The sequence below is a fragment of the Rhipicephalus sanguineus genome, chromosome 5 (genome assembly GCF_013339695.2).
Source record: "Rhipicephalus sanguineus isolate Rsan-2018 chromosome 5, BIME_Rsan_1.4, whole genome shotgun sequence".
Taxonomy (NCBI): Eukaryota; Metazoa; Arthropoda; class Arachnida; order Ixodida; family Ixodidae; genus Rhipicephalus; species Rhipicephalus sanguineus.
The window spans coordinates 188,237,089-188,250,126 of NC_051180.1; the positions used below are offsets into that span (position 1 = coordinate 188,237,089).

Sequence of the window (13,038 nt, forward strand, 5' to 3'; positions counted from 1 at the left end):
GACACACACTTTTGTACCCATCCTTGGTAACCCACAGCATAAAAAACATGAAGGAAACAAAAAGATATCAAAGTTGCCTATATAAATACAAAATTTCTTTTTGCAGCAAGGTCATGGATGGAACGCTGATACACGAATTCTTGTCATTATGTATATACAAAGCCTCAATTTTCTCACGAGTTGTCTGGTTATGATTCCTGGCGATGATGTTAGCCTTGCTGACTTGAGGAGCGCACTCCTTGCAATGCACGGCTATATGCCATAATAGAGTCACACGACAAGAGGAGGTTGTGCACTACCCCCGTGGAACAGTCAGTGGCTGGGGTTCTGTGGCTCACACCACAGATTAGTTGAGGGTCCGGCGTTTGTCCAGTGCTTCACACAAAAAATTAGTTGAGAGTCTGGTGCTTGTCGTCGTGCCTTCTTCATTGTCAGTGTTTCGTGTCTTTTCGTTGCACCGTTTCATAATCATGAACCCTTAATAGCTCGCCCAACTATCAGTGCTACAAACATGTTTCCCATGTCTTTGCACTTTTAAAATGGCATCTTCTATTTCATGACCTAAAATTACGTGCTATATATGCCCCTCTCTATGTGAGCTGGCCCTGATATGCTCCCAACATTTTTTTAACACGCCACCACATGCACTGAGATGGCCCGTCGTCTCTGCATCGCAAGATCAATGAAGTCTCGCGGTACCAGAATGCGGATTCTCTGTGATCTCCCAATGCATCCATCAAAAACTGTTGTCTCAGCAGCATTTATTATGGAGAAACTCGAGCACCGGATCGTTCTGCTCGGTCACTTATCGACACGCACAGTTACAAAAACTCACAGGGTTTGCACTCATGCACTCACCTGAGACAACTGGAAGGCGAAAGCCATTTTTTTTCATCTCTGTCAATCACATTAAACATACCCTGCCACTGTCCAAAAGCTTTCTGCACCTAATGTGGTTTTCCACTACCTCCAGGATCAGAGGCACCTCACCTCGTTTTGCACTGCCTCCGTGGGCGAACGCAACATTCTACGCAATACGCTGAACAAACTAGACGACAGACCGTTTTCCGAAGAGAATATACCTCGGATCATGGCTCTATGCGTTGCAGGCCAGCAAAGCAACATGAGAATTGCTATTGTTTCTAAAATCAACAGGGTTAAGCAGTGGCATAAATCCAGAAAAATCGCAAGGGGGGGGACACGTCTTGCAATGGCGGCCATGCTTTTTTAGATGCGAAGCAGCTTTTGCTCGGGGCTGTGTCCGTCCATTGGCGACCGTCTGCTTTCTACCACCTACCATAGCCATATGTAACATATTCAGTGCATGCTCGCGCCAAGGAGAAGTCTTCTTCCTCTTGTTCTTTGACCACCTTGATAATGATATGTGCAGAGCACTTAAAACGTGTGATGAACCAACACATTGTATCCTAGTCAGAATGCACTGGCACGCGCTAGCGCGTTCGGGCCTGTGTAAGGGGCTGGGTAAAGAGGCGCTGTGGCCTCTCCCCCTTACACTCTCTCAGCAATCACGGGATGGCGTTGGGGAACGAGATTCTGCAGACGCGCGATGAACCTGCGTGGCGTGCTCCAACAAGAGTTCGGGACAAGTAACAGCAACAGCAACTACAGTGAATTGCCCGTTATGAACAGAACAGTGCCCAGTGCTACAGTGCCCAGTGACCGTGCTATAGTGCCCGTGATGAATGGAACTTTAAGTCGGCCAACGCGCTGCTTCGCATCCCCACATGGTTCCCTTTAATGGGAGATGGTGTAATATTTTTTATAAATATTTAAATTTAATTATATCAAAATTGAAATTATGCTACCGTACAAAATTAAAAAAAAGAGCATGAGCTTCGGCACCGAGTGAGGGAAAACGGCACTTAGCAGCCAATAGTATAAGTGTACGTTGCATGGCTAAATAAGTTTCTAATATGTTAGCACGTTTGAGTACAGCGCGAGGAACGACGAAGACGAAAAAGAACAGAAGGGACACCACGGACGAGCGCTGACTCGCAACTGAAAAGATTTATTTGAAAAACACATGAACGTAGAAGCAAACATCGTATCAACATTGCGCAGAAGTGTTAAAAACGAATGGAAAAAATAACATAGCGTATCACCTAACTGCACACGTGCTGAGAAGATAGGCAAACTTCTTGTCCATAAGAGACAGCGATGCCTCACTTACGCATGCATACACCCATTTGGTTCATCTGGAAAGCCTCTATCACTTCTCTAGTTGTCTGAGAACTATGCTCTGACAATATTTCTGCATCGGCAAAAACAGGTGAGCAGCCACACGTGTTGCAATGCAATGCCAGATGCGAAGCGTTAGAATTCTTCAGCGAATTTTTGTGCTCTCTTTAGCGCACAATAATGCATCGGCCGCTTTGGCCCACATATGACCGGCCATGTGTAAGAGGGATCTGATACACAATACCGCGCTTGCAGGGTACAAACGAGGAAACATGCTCAATTCCCAGTCACTTCTGTCACTGTCATTTCGCTTCATTTTCCTCCTAACCAGTGGGCAAAATCTCGAAAGTTTCTCAGGAACCAAGAACACTGATTTTACCCCATACCTGTGGCCCACATTGCTCAAACCATGTTTATGTACAGGCGTGAGCATAAGTATACGGACCACAGGATCGCGTGGCAGAATGGATCAAAGGGCCACCTACGGACACGGCACCTGCTGTGGAGAGCACCACTGAAGCTGCAGTGCGCATGCGCGTCCTGTCATATCAGGTGGCCTCTCATGTCGCTTTGTCTGAGGTGTTATGCTGCTCATAGACAGAACGTCAACTGGGTGTCGCTTTCCTTGCTCCATCACATCTTTGCCGTTGTTTTACGTAGCGGCTGTGACGGGGCCGGCTCAAGCACCTGGCACGCATCGCTTTTTACACCGGCTAATTAGCCTAACTAAGCATAGCTAGCACCCTATAGTCTAATGAAGCCAAGCATATTTAATTAGGATTTCTGATGACGCCGTGTGGCGTCCCCAGAAAACTCAGCCCTGCTTTTCTTTGCCGCGTTAAGCGAAGTTAAGCATAGATGAGCAAGTTAAGCCCAGTATAGCTGACCCTAATTAAGCCTAGTTCAGCACGGTATCACCTAGTAAAGCCAAGCGTAAGTAAGTTTAACTTAACTAATCCTAATCAAGCCTAGCCCAGCTTGCTGTTGCTATGCTAAGCTTGGATGAGTTGAGTCAAGGTAAGTATAGCCAAATCTAATTAAGCTAGTTGAGCATGGTACCTTATAATTAAGCCGAGCATAATTAAGTCAAAATCAGTCATACCTAACTGTGGCCCATTAATCCAAGTCGAAATCCCCATGAGCCGGAAAAGCCAAACTCAGGAAGATGCTAATTACTTCTGACCTAACTGAATCGAGCATAGTTTAAGCTCAATTAAGCTAATTATTGCTAATTAAGAATAAACCCAATAAGAATTTATTAAGTAGTGTGAGATCGAACGAAACGCACCCGAGATAGTTGAGTTTCGTGAGGCATAATTATGCAAATTAGCCTAATAAATCTAATTAAACGAGTCCAAGGTACAAATAGTTAAATCTGATTAGGCACCGTTGAGAATGGTATCGCCTTATTATTCTGAGCATATTTATATCTAATTATCATCATCATCATCATCAGCCTGTCCACGCCCACTGCAGGGCAAAGGCCTCTCCCATGTTCCGCCAATCAACCCGGTCCTGTGCTTTCTGTTGCCACGTTATACCTACAAACTTCTTAATCTCATCTACCCACCTAATTTTCTGTCTTCCCCTCACGCGTTTGCCCTCTCTTGGAATCCAGTCAGTTACCCTTAATGACCACCGGTTATCCCGCCGACGTGCTACGTGGCCGGCCCATATCCATTTCTTCTTCTTAATTTCAACTATGATATCCTTAACCCCCGTTTGTTCCCTGACCCACTCTGCTCTCTTCCTGTCTCTTAAGGTTACACCTATCATTTTCCTTTCCATCGCTCGCTGCGTCGTCCTCAATTTAAGTTGAACCATCTTTGTAAGTCTCCAGGTTTCTGCTCCGTAGGTAAGTACCGGTAAGATGCAGCTGTTATATACCTTCCTCTTGAGAGATAGTGGTAGACTACCATTCATGATTTGATAATGCTTGCCGAATGAGCCCCATCCCATCCTTATTCTTCTAGTTATTTCACTCTCATGGTTCGGCTCCGCGGTTACTACCTGTCCTAAGTAGACGTACTCCTTTACAACTTCCAGCGTCTCGCCACCTATCGCAAAGCGCTGTTCTCTGCCAAGATTGTTCCACATTACTTTAGTTTTATGCATATTAATTTTCAGACCTACTCTTCTACTTTCCGTATCCAGTTCAGTAATCATGAGATGTAATTCGTCTCCCGCGTTACTCATCAATGCAATGTCATCAGCGAATCGCAGGTTACTGAGATACTCTCCATTAACTCTTATCCCTAATTCTTCCCAATCTAGGGCCCTGAAAACCTCCTGTAAACACGCGGTGAATAGCATTGGAGAGATCGTGTCTCCCTGTCGTACGCCCTTCTTTATTGGGATTCTGTCGCTTTCTTTATGAAGGACTATAGTGGCTGTGGATGCGCTGTAGATGTCTTCGATTATGTTTATATAGGCTTCGTCGATGCCCTGATTCCGCAGTGCTTGCATGACTGCTGATGTCTCCACCGAATCAAATGCCTTCTCGTAATCTATGAAGGCTATGTATAGGGGTTGGTTGTATTCCGCGCATTTCTCTATCACCTGATTGATAGTATGAATATGGTCTATTGTTGAGAAGCCTGTACGAAATCCTGCCTGATCCTTTGGTTGATTGAACTCTAATGTCGTATTAATTCTGTTAGCAATTACTTTTGTAAATAGCTTGTAGACAACGGACAGTAAGCTGATGGGCCTGTAATTTTTCAGGTCCTTGACGTCCCCTTTCTTATGGATCAAGATGATGTTGGCATTCTTCCAAGATTCTGGTATCCTCCCTGTCGAGAGACACTTCGTATACAGGGTGGCCAGTTTCTCTAACATAATCTCTCCACCGTCTTTCAACAGGTCTGATGTTACCTGATCCTCACCAGCGGTTTTGCCTCTTTGCATTCCCTTTAGGGCTTTCTTTACTTCTCCTGTTAATACTGGTGGTATGTCAGATTCCTCTGGGATATTACTGCTTCTTACGTTATCATCCTGACTGTCTCGGCTGCTGTACAGATCTCTGTAGAACTCTTCCGCTACCTCAACTATTCTATCCATATTGGTTGTGACCTTGCCATCCTTGTCCCTTAATGCATACATCTGATTTTTGCCTATGCACAGTTTTGTCTTTGTAGATTTGAGGCTTCTTCCGTTCTTTAGAGCATGCTCAATTCTCTCCATATTATACTTTCTTATGTCGGCTACTTTACGCCTATTGATCAACTTCGAAAGCTCCGCCAGCTCTATTTTGTCTGTTGCATTTGAGGCTTTCATAGCTTGACGTTTCTTAATGAGGTTTTTAATGAGGCCAAACCTAAATAATCCCGGTTGCACCATAACAATCCCAGTCAAACGTTCAGTGAAGCTACTGAAGCCAAGCCCACGAAGATACTAATTACCACTGATTCGAGCCTAATAAAGCTCAATAAAGTCTAATTAGCACCAATTAAGGCAAATTATACTTAGGTCTGATTAAGTTGCTCGAGATCAAACGAAACACACCCAAGACACCTGTTTTATTTGAAAGACTTAGGCTAAATACACCTAATGAAGCTAATTAGACAGAGCCATGGTAATTAAACAAATCTAATAATTGCAGTTGAGAATAGTTGAGAATAGTAAGTTTGGCTTAATTAGATATCAATATATTCAGATAATTATATAATACCATACTCAACTATGCTTATCGAGATTTATCTATACTAAGCATGGCTCTACCTAATTGGCTGAATTAGGAGCAATTAGCATAACTATCCCGCATGAAACTCCTCTATCGAGTGCAATTCCTTCGATGTCAAAAAATTATCAGTTCTGATTAGACTTCGTCTTAAATAGACCCAATTAAGTTTAATAGAGCCTACTTATGATCGACTCGTTCAGTGGTAATTAGCACCTGCGCAAGCTTGGCTTCGCTAGGCTGATGAAGAATTCGACTTGGATTAATTAGCCACCATCAGATCTGGCTTATTTAGACTTATTTGTGCTCAGATTAATTAGGAGATATCATGCTCAACTATGCTTAATTAGATTTGGCTACGCTTACCTTTACTCAACTCATCCCAGCTTAACATAGCAACAGCAAACTGGGCTAGGCTTGATTAGGATTAGCTTAATTAAGCTTATGCTTGGCTTTATTAGGTCATACCATGCTTAACTAGGCTTAATTAGTGTCGGCTATACTTGGCTTAACTTGCTCAGCTACGCTTAACTTCGCTTAACGCGGCAAAGGCAAGCAGCACTGTGTTTTCTGGTGACGCCACACGGAGTCATCAGAAAACCTAATGAAATATGCTTGGCTTCATTAGACTATAGGATGATAGCTATGCTTAGTTAGGCTAATTAGCTAGTGTAAAAAGCGATTCACACCAGGCGCTCGAGCCGGCCCCGTCGCAGCCGCTACGTAAAACAACGGCAAAGATGCGATGGAGCAAGGAAAGCGACACCCAGTTGACGTTTTCTCTACAAGCACCATAACCATGCCAGACAAAGCGACATGAGAGGCCACCTGATATGAGAGGACGCGTATGCGCATCGCGACTTCAGTGGTGCTCTCGACAGCATGCACCGCATTGGTAGATGGAGCGTTGATCCATTCTGCCACGCGATCTTGTGGTCCGTATACTTATGTTCACGCCTGTACATACGGTAGTACGGCTACTGATTTGTAGTCTGATTGTTTGGACTTTTTTCTATTCAAAAGATCCCGACTTTTTACCAATTTTATTAGTTTTTCTGTGCACATAGCTAGAACGTGTGTAGGGTACCCTGCACTTTCGAGCCTCTTAATGTGTGCTGTAAAGCTGTGCTCGATTCCGTGTGCACAAGACTTCGTTACAGCTGATCTTTACCCATATATGCCTAAACTCAGAAACAATTAAAAGCAAATATATTTTTTTCACAAAAAGTGCACTTCTACCATCAAAAGAAAGCACAAGTTTTTTATTTACTGCCAGGTAAACACAACATTGATTTTCAAGCCGTCCTACATATAGGACACTGGGCATTAGGGGTGCCATGTGCGGGTGCGGTAAGCCTTGAAAATGTCACTTGCTTACCGACATTACACTTCTTCCTCTCCATGATGTCTTTCATACAAAGCCCCGGAGAAAGCGGTCGGCGCGTGGCAGCATGAAAAGCAAGCAATGTCTTGGCTTGCACACACTGAGAATGAGATGAGACCTGCTTGATGTGCCGTAGATGGCGCTAGTCATCAGATAAAGAAATAGCGATGTTAGAATGCATCAAAGAAGCGTCCTATATGTAGCACACTGGGCATATATGGGTTAAGGCCGAGTAAGCAATTCCATTTTTCATTACCTTTGAATGATTCGAGGAAGAAGGAAAGACTGGTTTCTGAGACCTCGAAAGGTAGCGTCAACAAACATGACTAGCCTCAAACGATAGGTTCAAATCCAAGAACTGTAAATTGGACTCCTTTATCAGTTCAAGCATGAACTTCAGGCCCATTCCAGTCTTCTCTAAAAACTTTCAACATGTCATTTGCCCTCCTGTTATAATTACTACATGGAAAAAACACCAGATAATCATCGACATAACGAAACACAGTCCCTGCTAAGTCCTTAAGGTGGCCTTGGAGTTTTCTATTAACGCGGCTTAAGTACATGTCACTCAGAGCAGGAGCTACTTGCAAGCCTATACAGACTCCACTTTTCTGTATAAACACTGCATCCCTCCCCTTCACAAATGTATTGATCAGATAGAAAGTTAAAAATTCAAGGAAAGACTCCACTGACATACCACATCTTTGTGTAAACTTGAACTCATCATTGTGGTTAGTTACGGCTTCTCCCACGCTGCATAGCAATTCGGCTTGTGAAAGCGAATAGAAGAGATCTAGAAAAATATTGTCAAAACATAGTTCCCAGACAACTAGAGAAGTGATAGAGGCTTTCCACATTAACCAAATGGATGACGCATGCGTAAGTGAGGCAGCGCTGTCTCTTATGGACAAGGAGTTCGCCTATCTTCTCAGCACGTGTGCCGTTAGGTGATACACTTGTTATTTTTTCCATTCGTTTTTAACAATTCTGCGCAATGTTGATACGTTGTTTGCTTCTACGTTCATGTGTTCTTCAAATAAATCTTTTCAGTTGCGAGTCAGCGCTTGTCCGTGGTGTCCCTCCTGTTCTTTTTCGTCTTCGTCGTTCCTCGTACTGTACCCAAATATGCTACCATACCAAAGAAAAACTTGGCAGTGGGCTAGTTGGTTAAACATTATCGAAGATTTTTGCGCAAACTTTTCAAAAAGTGACTGGGGACAGAGTAAGAGCACACAACCATACCATACCAACCAAACATACCAGCCATGGCGGCGAGTGTTCCACACTCGCCGCCATGGCTGCGATTGGCGCTAACACTCCAAGGTTTAAATGCATATATATACCCCATAAAGTGGACGGGAGGATGACCGCCGCCGTAGCTCAGTGGTAGAGCATCGGACGCGTTATTCGAAGGTCGCAGGTTCGGTCCCTGCCGGCAGCAAGTTATCTTTTCGTCCACTTTACTTTCTTCACATTTATATTCTAAATACTACAGATAACACCCCCTATACTTTCCTTGCCGTTATTGTCTGTTAGTTCTCATTAATATTGTGTCTAACAAAGAAAACGAGCCCTTAAGAGTCATCTTCTTTCCTTCATACCAACTAGCGCAACTCTCAATACTTTTTAGTGGCGTTTGCTGTCGGGCTACTTGGTAGATGGCTGAAGTTTAATTTTATGGCGCAAATGCTCGGACAGAGATGAAAAACAAAAGACGTGGACACCGCGTCCTGTGTTCTTCGTCTCTGTCTGAGCATTTGCTCCATCAAATTCAACTGCACTCAATACTTTTTAGTTTCTAATCATAACACATAGGTAGGCTCTAGCATATTTCCAGCTATGTCATTCGGGTTAAAGTATGAAATAAAGATTGTAGCACCCCAGGTGAAAATGTTTCTGCTGGTTTCTACTGGTTTCTATTGGTTTCAACTGGTCCCAGTTGGTAGTCAACTGGTCGGCTACTGGTTTGAATTGGTCCCAACAGGGAGTTACTGGTCTTCAACTGGTACTGTACTGGTTCTAGTAGAACGCTACTGGTCTTGAACTGAGATCAAACTGATTCCAATATGAGGCCACTGGTCTTGAACTGGTCCCTGTAGTAGGAACTGGTTCCAGTTGGGACTGCAAGGCTACTGGTTTGAATTGAGATTGTGCTGGCTTCAGTTGAAGATGCTTATTTGGGAAAGTGCAGCACTGAGTGATCGGTGCGCACTCATGCATTTTCACTTTAGTAGATATAGGTGAACTATCTGCATTTAAATATCAAATAGTGGGTGTTGATAAAATATTTGTGTACATTCTTTCACTTACATACATTAAATATACCTACGCGAGAGCAGAATTTTATCCGCAGCCAAAGGATCGAGTACAGCCGGTGCACATTACCAAAAATGTATTAATTGCAATCTATCGCAACACGTAAACAAACCATGCCTACTTAAAAGGGATATCATTACTCCAAAATATCACTGAAAACACACACAGACATTGATTCAATCTTTGTGGCAGATAGCGCCCGATCGGCACGGCGTCAACTTCAGATGTCCATCAAGGTGCTTGCTCAGTGTGGTCATACTAAGCCGTTGCACAAATAACTTGTGTTTAAAGGGGTACTGACACGAATATTTTCAGTTGTCGTTTTTTTGCGCCAAATGAAAGGTCAAGCCCTCAAGTGCCTAGAAAAGGTAGCGCTAAGCGCGAGTGCGCCCTGAAAAAGTAATTACAGTATGTTTTTAAAAGCTAGTTTCGGTTCCTACTGTACCCTGACGTCAGAACACGGTATGAGCTTTTCGTCACGTGCTCGCACAATATGGAGTGACGTTTCCACGCACGAGCAGCCATTTTGGAAGTTTTGATGACGTACAAGCGGCCATCTTGGAAGTTTCGGTACCTAACGTCATCACAACAAGCCAAACTGCTGCGTGAAGTCACCAGAATTTGTACTGTAGCCTGACGTCAAGCTAGTGTCGATGTCAGTAGGTGCGCCATGGAAAAATTGACTTTAATATCAAATTAAAATATCTTATCAGCATTTGCTGAGCTTCACACTTGCTCAGAGCCATCTCGGCATAGAGGAGATATGAATGGCAGAGTAAACTCGCCTTTGAAAAAAGGTGTCAGTACCCCTTTAAAGCACGGAAGTTACTTCCCTGTAAAAAAGAGCCTTTGTTTTCAACATTCGCCATTGTCTGCCATGATCGGCAAACAGTGAACTCTGCAAGCTTGCTCTCTCTATTTTCTACGACGCCGCCATGAAGAACACCACATTGCCGCTCTGTTTCATTGCATCTCAGTAGCGATAGTCTCGTACTTTTTATTTGTGATGTTTGCCGACTCTAATGGTAAATAACCTACTTTAGAATATGAATGTTAAATAAAAAAATTGTAGTTTTTATTTACAGTTAACAGCATCACAGACAACTGTCCAATTACACAGTATAAATTATTATGACACTTTACGGCCGCAGTTTCGTACAGCACATGGTGCCTAGGCTTGGTGCCATCACTGCATGTGCGTGTTCCGTGTGTTCGCAGAATGCAGCGAGTTTCCAAGAGGAATCTGTGCGAAATAGTTACTTTTGGTGTGTTTAAGCAGTGAAAAGTGTTACGCGACAAGACCATCATGTTCGAGCGGTTTTATTACGGTACTGCGCGATGTCTTGGATTCATCAGCGCCGGTCGAGGGATACGATTCCCTCAGCACTGATTCTCTTCATTTGGAGGTAAGTAACTTCTGCATTTCAAATATAATGCTTATCCCGTATTTGATGTATGCGATGGTTATTTATGCGCCAAGTGCATTCCGGTTTGTGTAAGCACCCTCAGTGCTGTGTAATACAGCTAGTAATAATGGCTCAAATGCGCCAATGTAGCTGTTTGTGCGGCTGCACGTCGCAAAGCGACTCAGACTATGAGGCACGTGGCAGTGGATTGCTCCTGATCATTTCCACTGGCCGGGGTTCCTTGACGTGCTCTCACATCGCACAGTACACGAGCCTCTAGCATTTCACCTCCATAGAAATGCGATTGTCGCGGCCCGGTTCGACCTCGCGCTGTTCAGGTCAGCATCTAGCACTGTAACCATTGTACCACCGCGATGAACAGGGTGAACACTTATGCAGCAAACGCTGGTGAATACGTAAGGTGAATTCTTTCGACGTGTGTAGAGTAGTTTTAGATGTATATTAGTAATCGTTACATGGTTGGTCTTAAATTGGCCTTAAAGCACACCATAAACTGTGCAAGTGGTTGACAGACTGGGTCAAAGGCCATCTCGGCTTTGCACGCATAGACTGCCAAATTAGGTATTTTTTGAAGGCTGCATTGATGCCGTCCATGTGATTTTGGTTAAACTATACTTTTGCTGGAATTGAGCTTTGAGTGACTATTGCTTTGATTTTCACTCACTATTTTTTCACATTACACATCTCAAAATATGTTCCAATAGTTGCTGCTGCAAGCACCTCATTTGTTTTTGCTACTGCAGTATATATAAAATGCAGCTGCTGTGTTTATGCATGTTGCCATTTATAAATGGAGTACCTCATACTACTGACTCTCATTACTGGAACTGCAAGCGTTATTGCCGCTCTTGCTGCTGTTGAGACAATTTTTCCAAGTCCGGATTACCCTGTTAACATGCTTTCCTTCACAGGGTACTCATTGTGCACTACTTTTACCTGTTTTAATACTTATGTTAACTGTGTTTTCACTGCTGTTAACGCTAAATAAATGTATTATATATATATGCATTTTTGTACTTACAGGCTATCGAAGCCCACATCACCAACCTGACGATGATTGGGACAGATGTGCTATTGCATCCCCACACCAAAAATAAAAGTCATTTGGTATCATATCATTATATGTTATGCGTGAACTGCTGTGGACCGCCTATGAATGTCCACTCATCAAAATGGACACCCTATAAATATTGCATGGATATCGCATGCTTGATATTTATTGAATGTCCATTGGGTGTGACATGGTTGGCAGTGTCAGCGAGAACTGGTCCCAGCGCCAACTGGTCCCAGTAGCAACTGGTCCCAGCACCAACTGGGAATCGGCTAATAAACCACTTGAACTGGGACCAGTAGGAACCAGTAGCAAAACTTTCACCTGGGACTTCTTGCGATTACACGTAAAGGTACAGCTTTTCTTTACGTTCAGTTCCATTCCCATTGCGCCTACCTGTTGAAATAGCCTCGCATGATTTACCTCTGGAAACATTCTTGTACAGAATTTTTATGTTCGAGGTGATCTTTTTAAAAAAGTAACACAATCATAGACGAGCAATTGCATTTATACTTCATTGTGCATGGCTTCCAAAAAATCATCTATATACATAACGGTGGATGATCGGGACTTTCTATTTACTTTGCATTTCAAAGCCCAGCATAATAAATATTTGTGGCACGTCAGATGTATCCCGCAGTGTTTCAGAAAGCTTATGCTCAGCAGTGTCTTTTGAAATGAAAAGCAACGTTCACTTTTGTACTTCGTTTCTGCTAATTGGAAGGGCTTCAGATTTCAAAGTTGATTTCACGGAGAGTGCACTAACCTTAACAGTCCAGAAATTCAAATATGACGTTTGAAAGACAAATATCAAGGGGGGGGGGGGACACTTGCAAGGCGTGTCCCCGCATCCTGAACACAAGGGGGGGTCAGGACCCCCCTGACCTCCGATGATTTACGCCACTGGGGTTAAGCGACCGCTTGTAGGCGTGCAATGGACAGGCACACACGTACCCTGACTGCTTTCTTCGTTTTTAATCCG

General features: G+C 43.5%; 1 protein-coding gene across 1 annotated transcript in view; it reads right to left on the minus strand.

Moving 5' to 3' along the window:
- Positions 1–13,038, minus strand: part of LOC119394525 (3'-5' ssDNA/RNA exonuclease TatD) — a 100,676-nt gene that overhangs the window by 86,887 nt on the left and 751 nt on the right. The gene's annotated exons all lie outside the window — the stretch shown is intronic.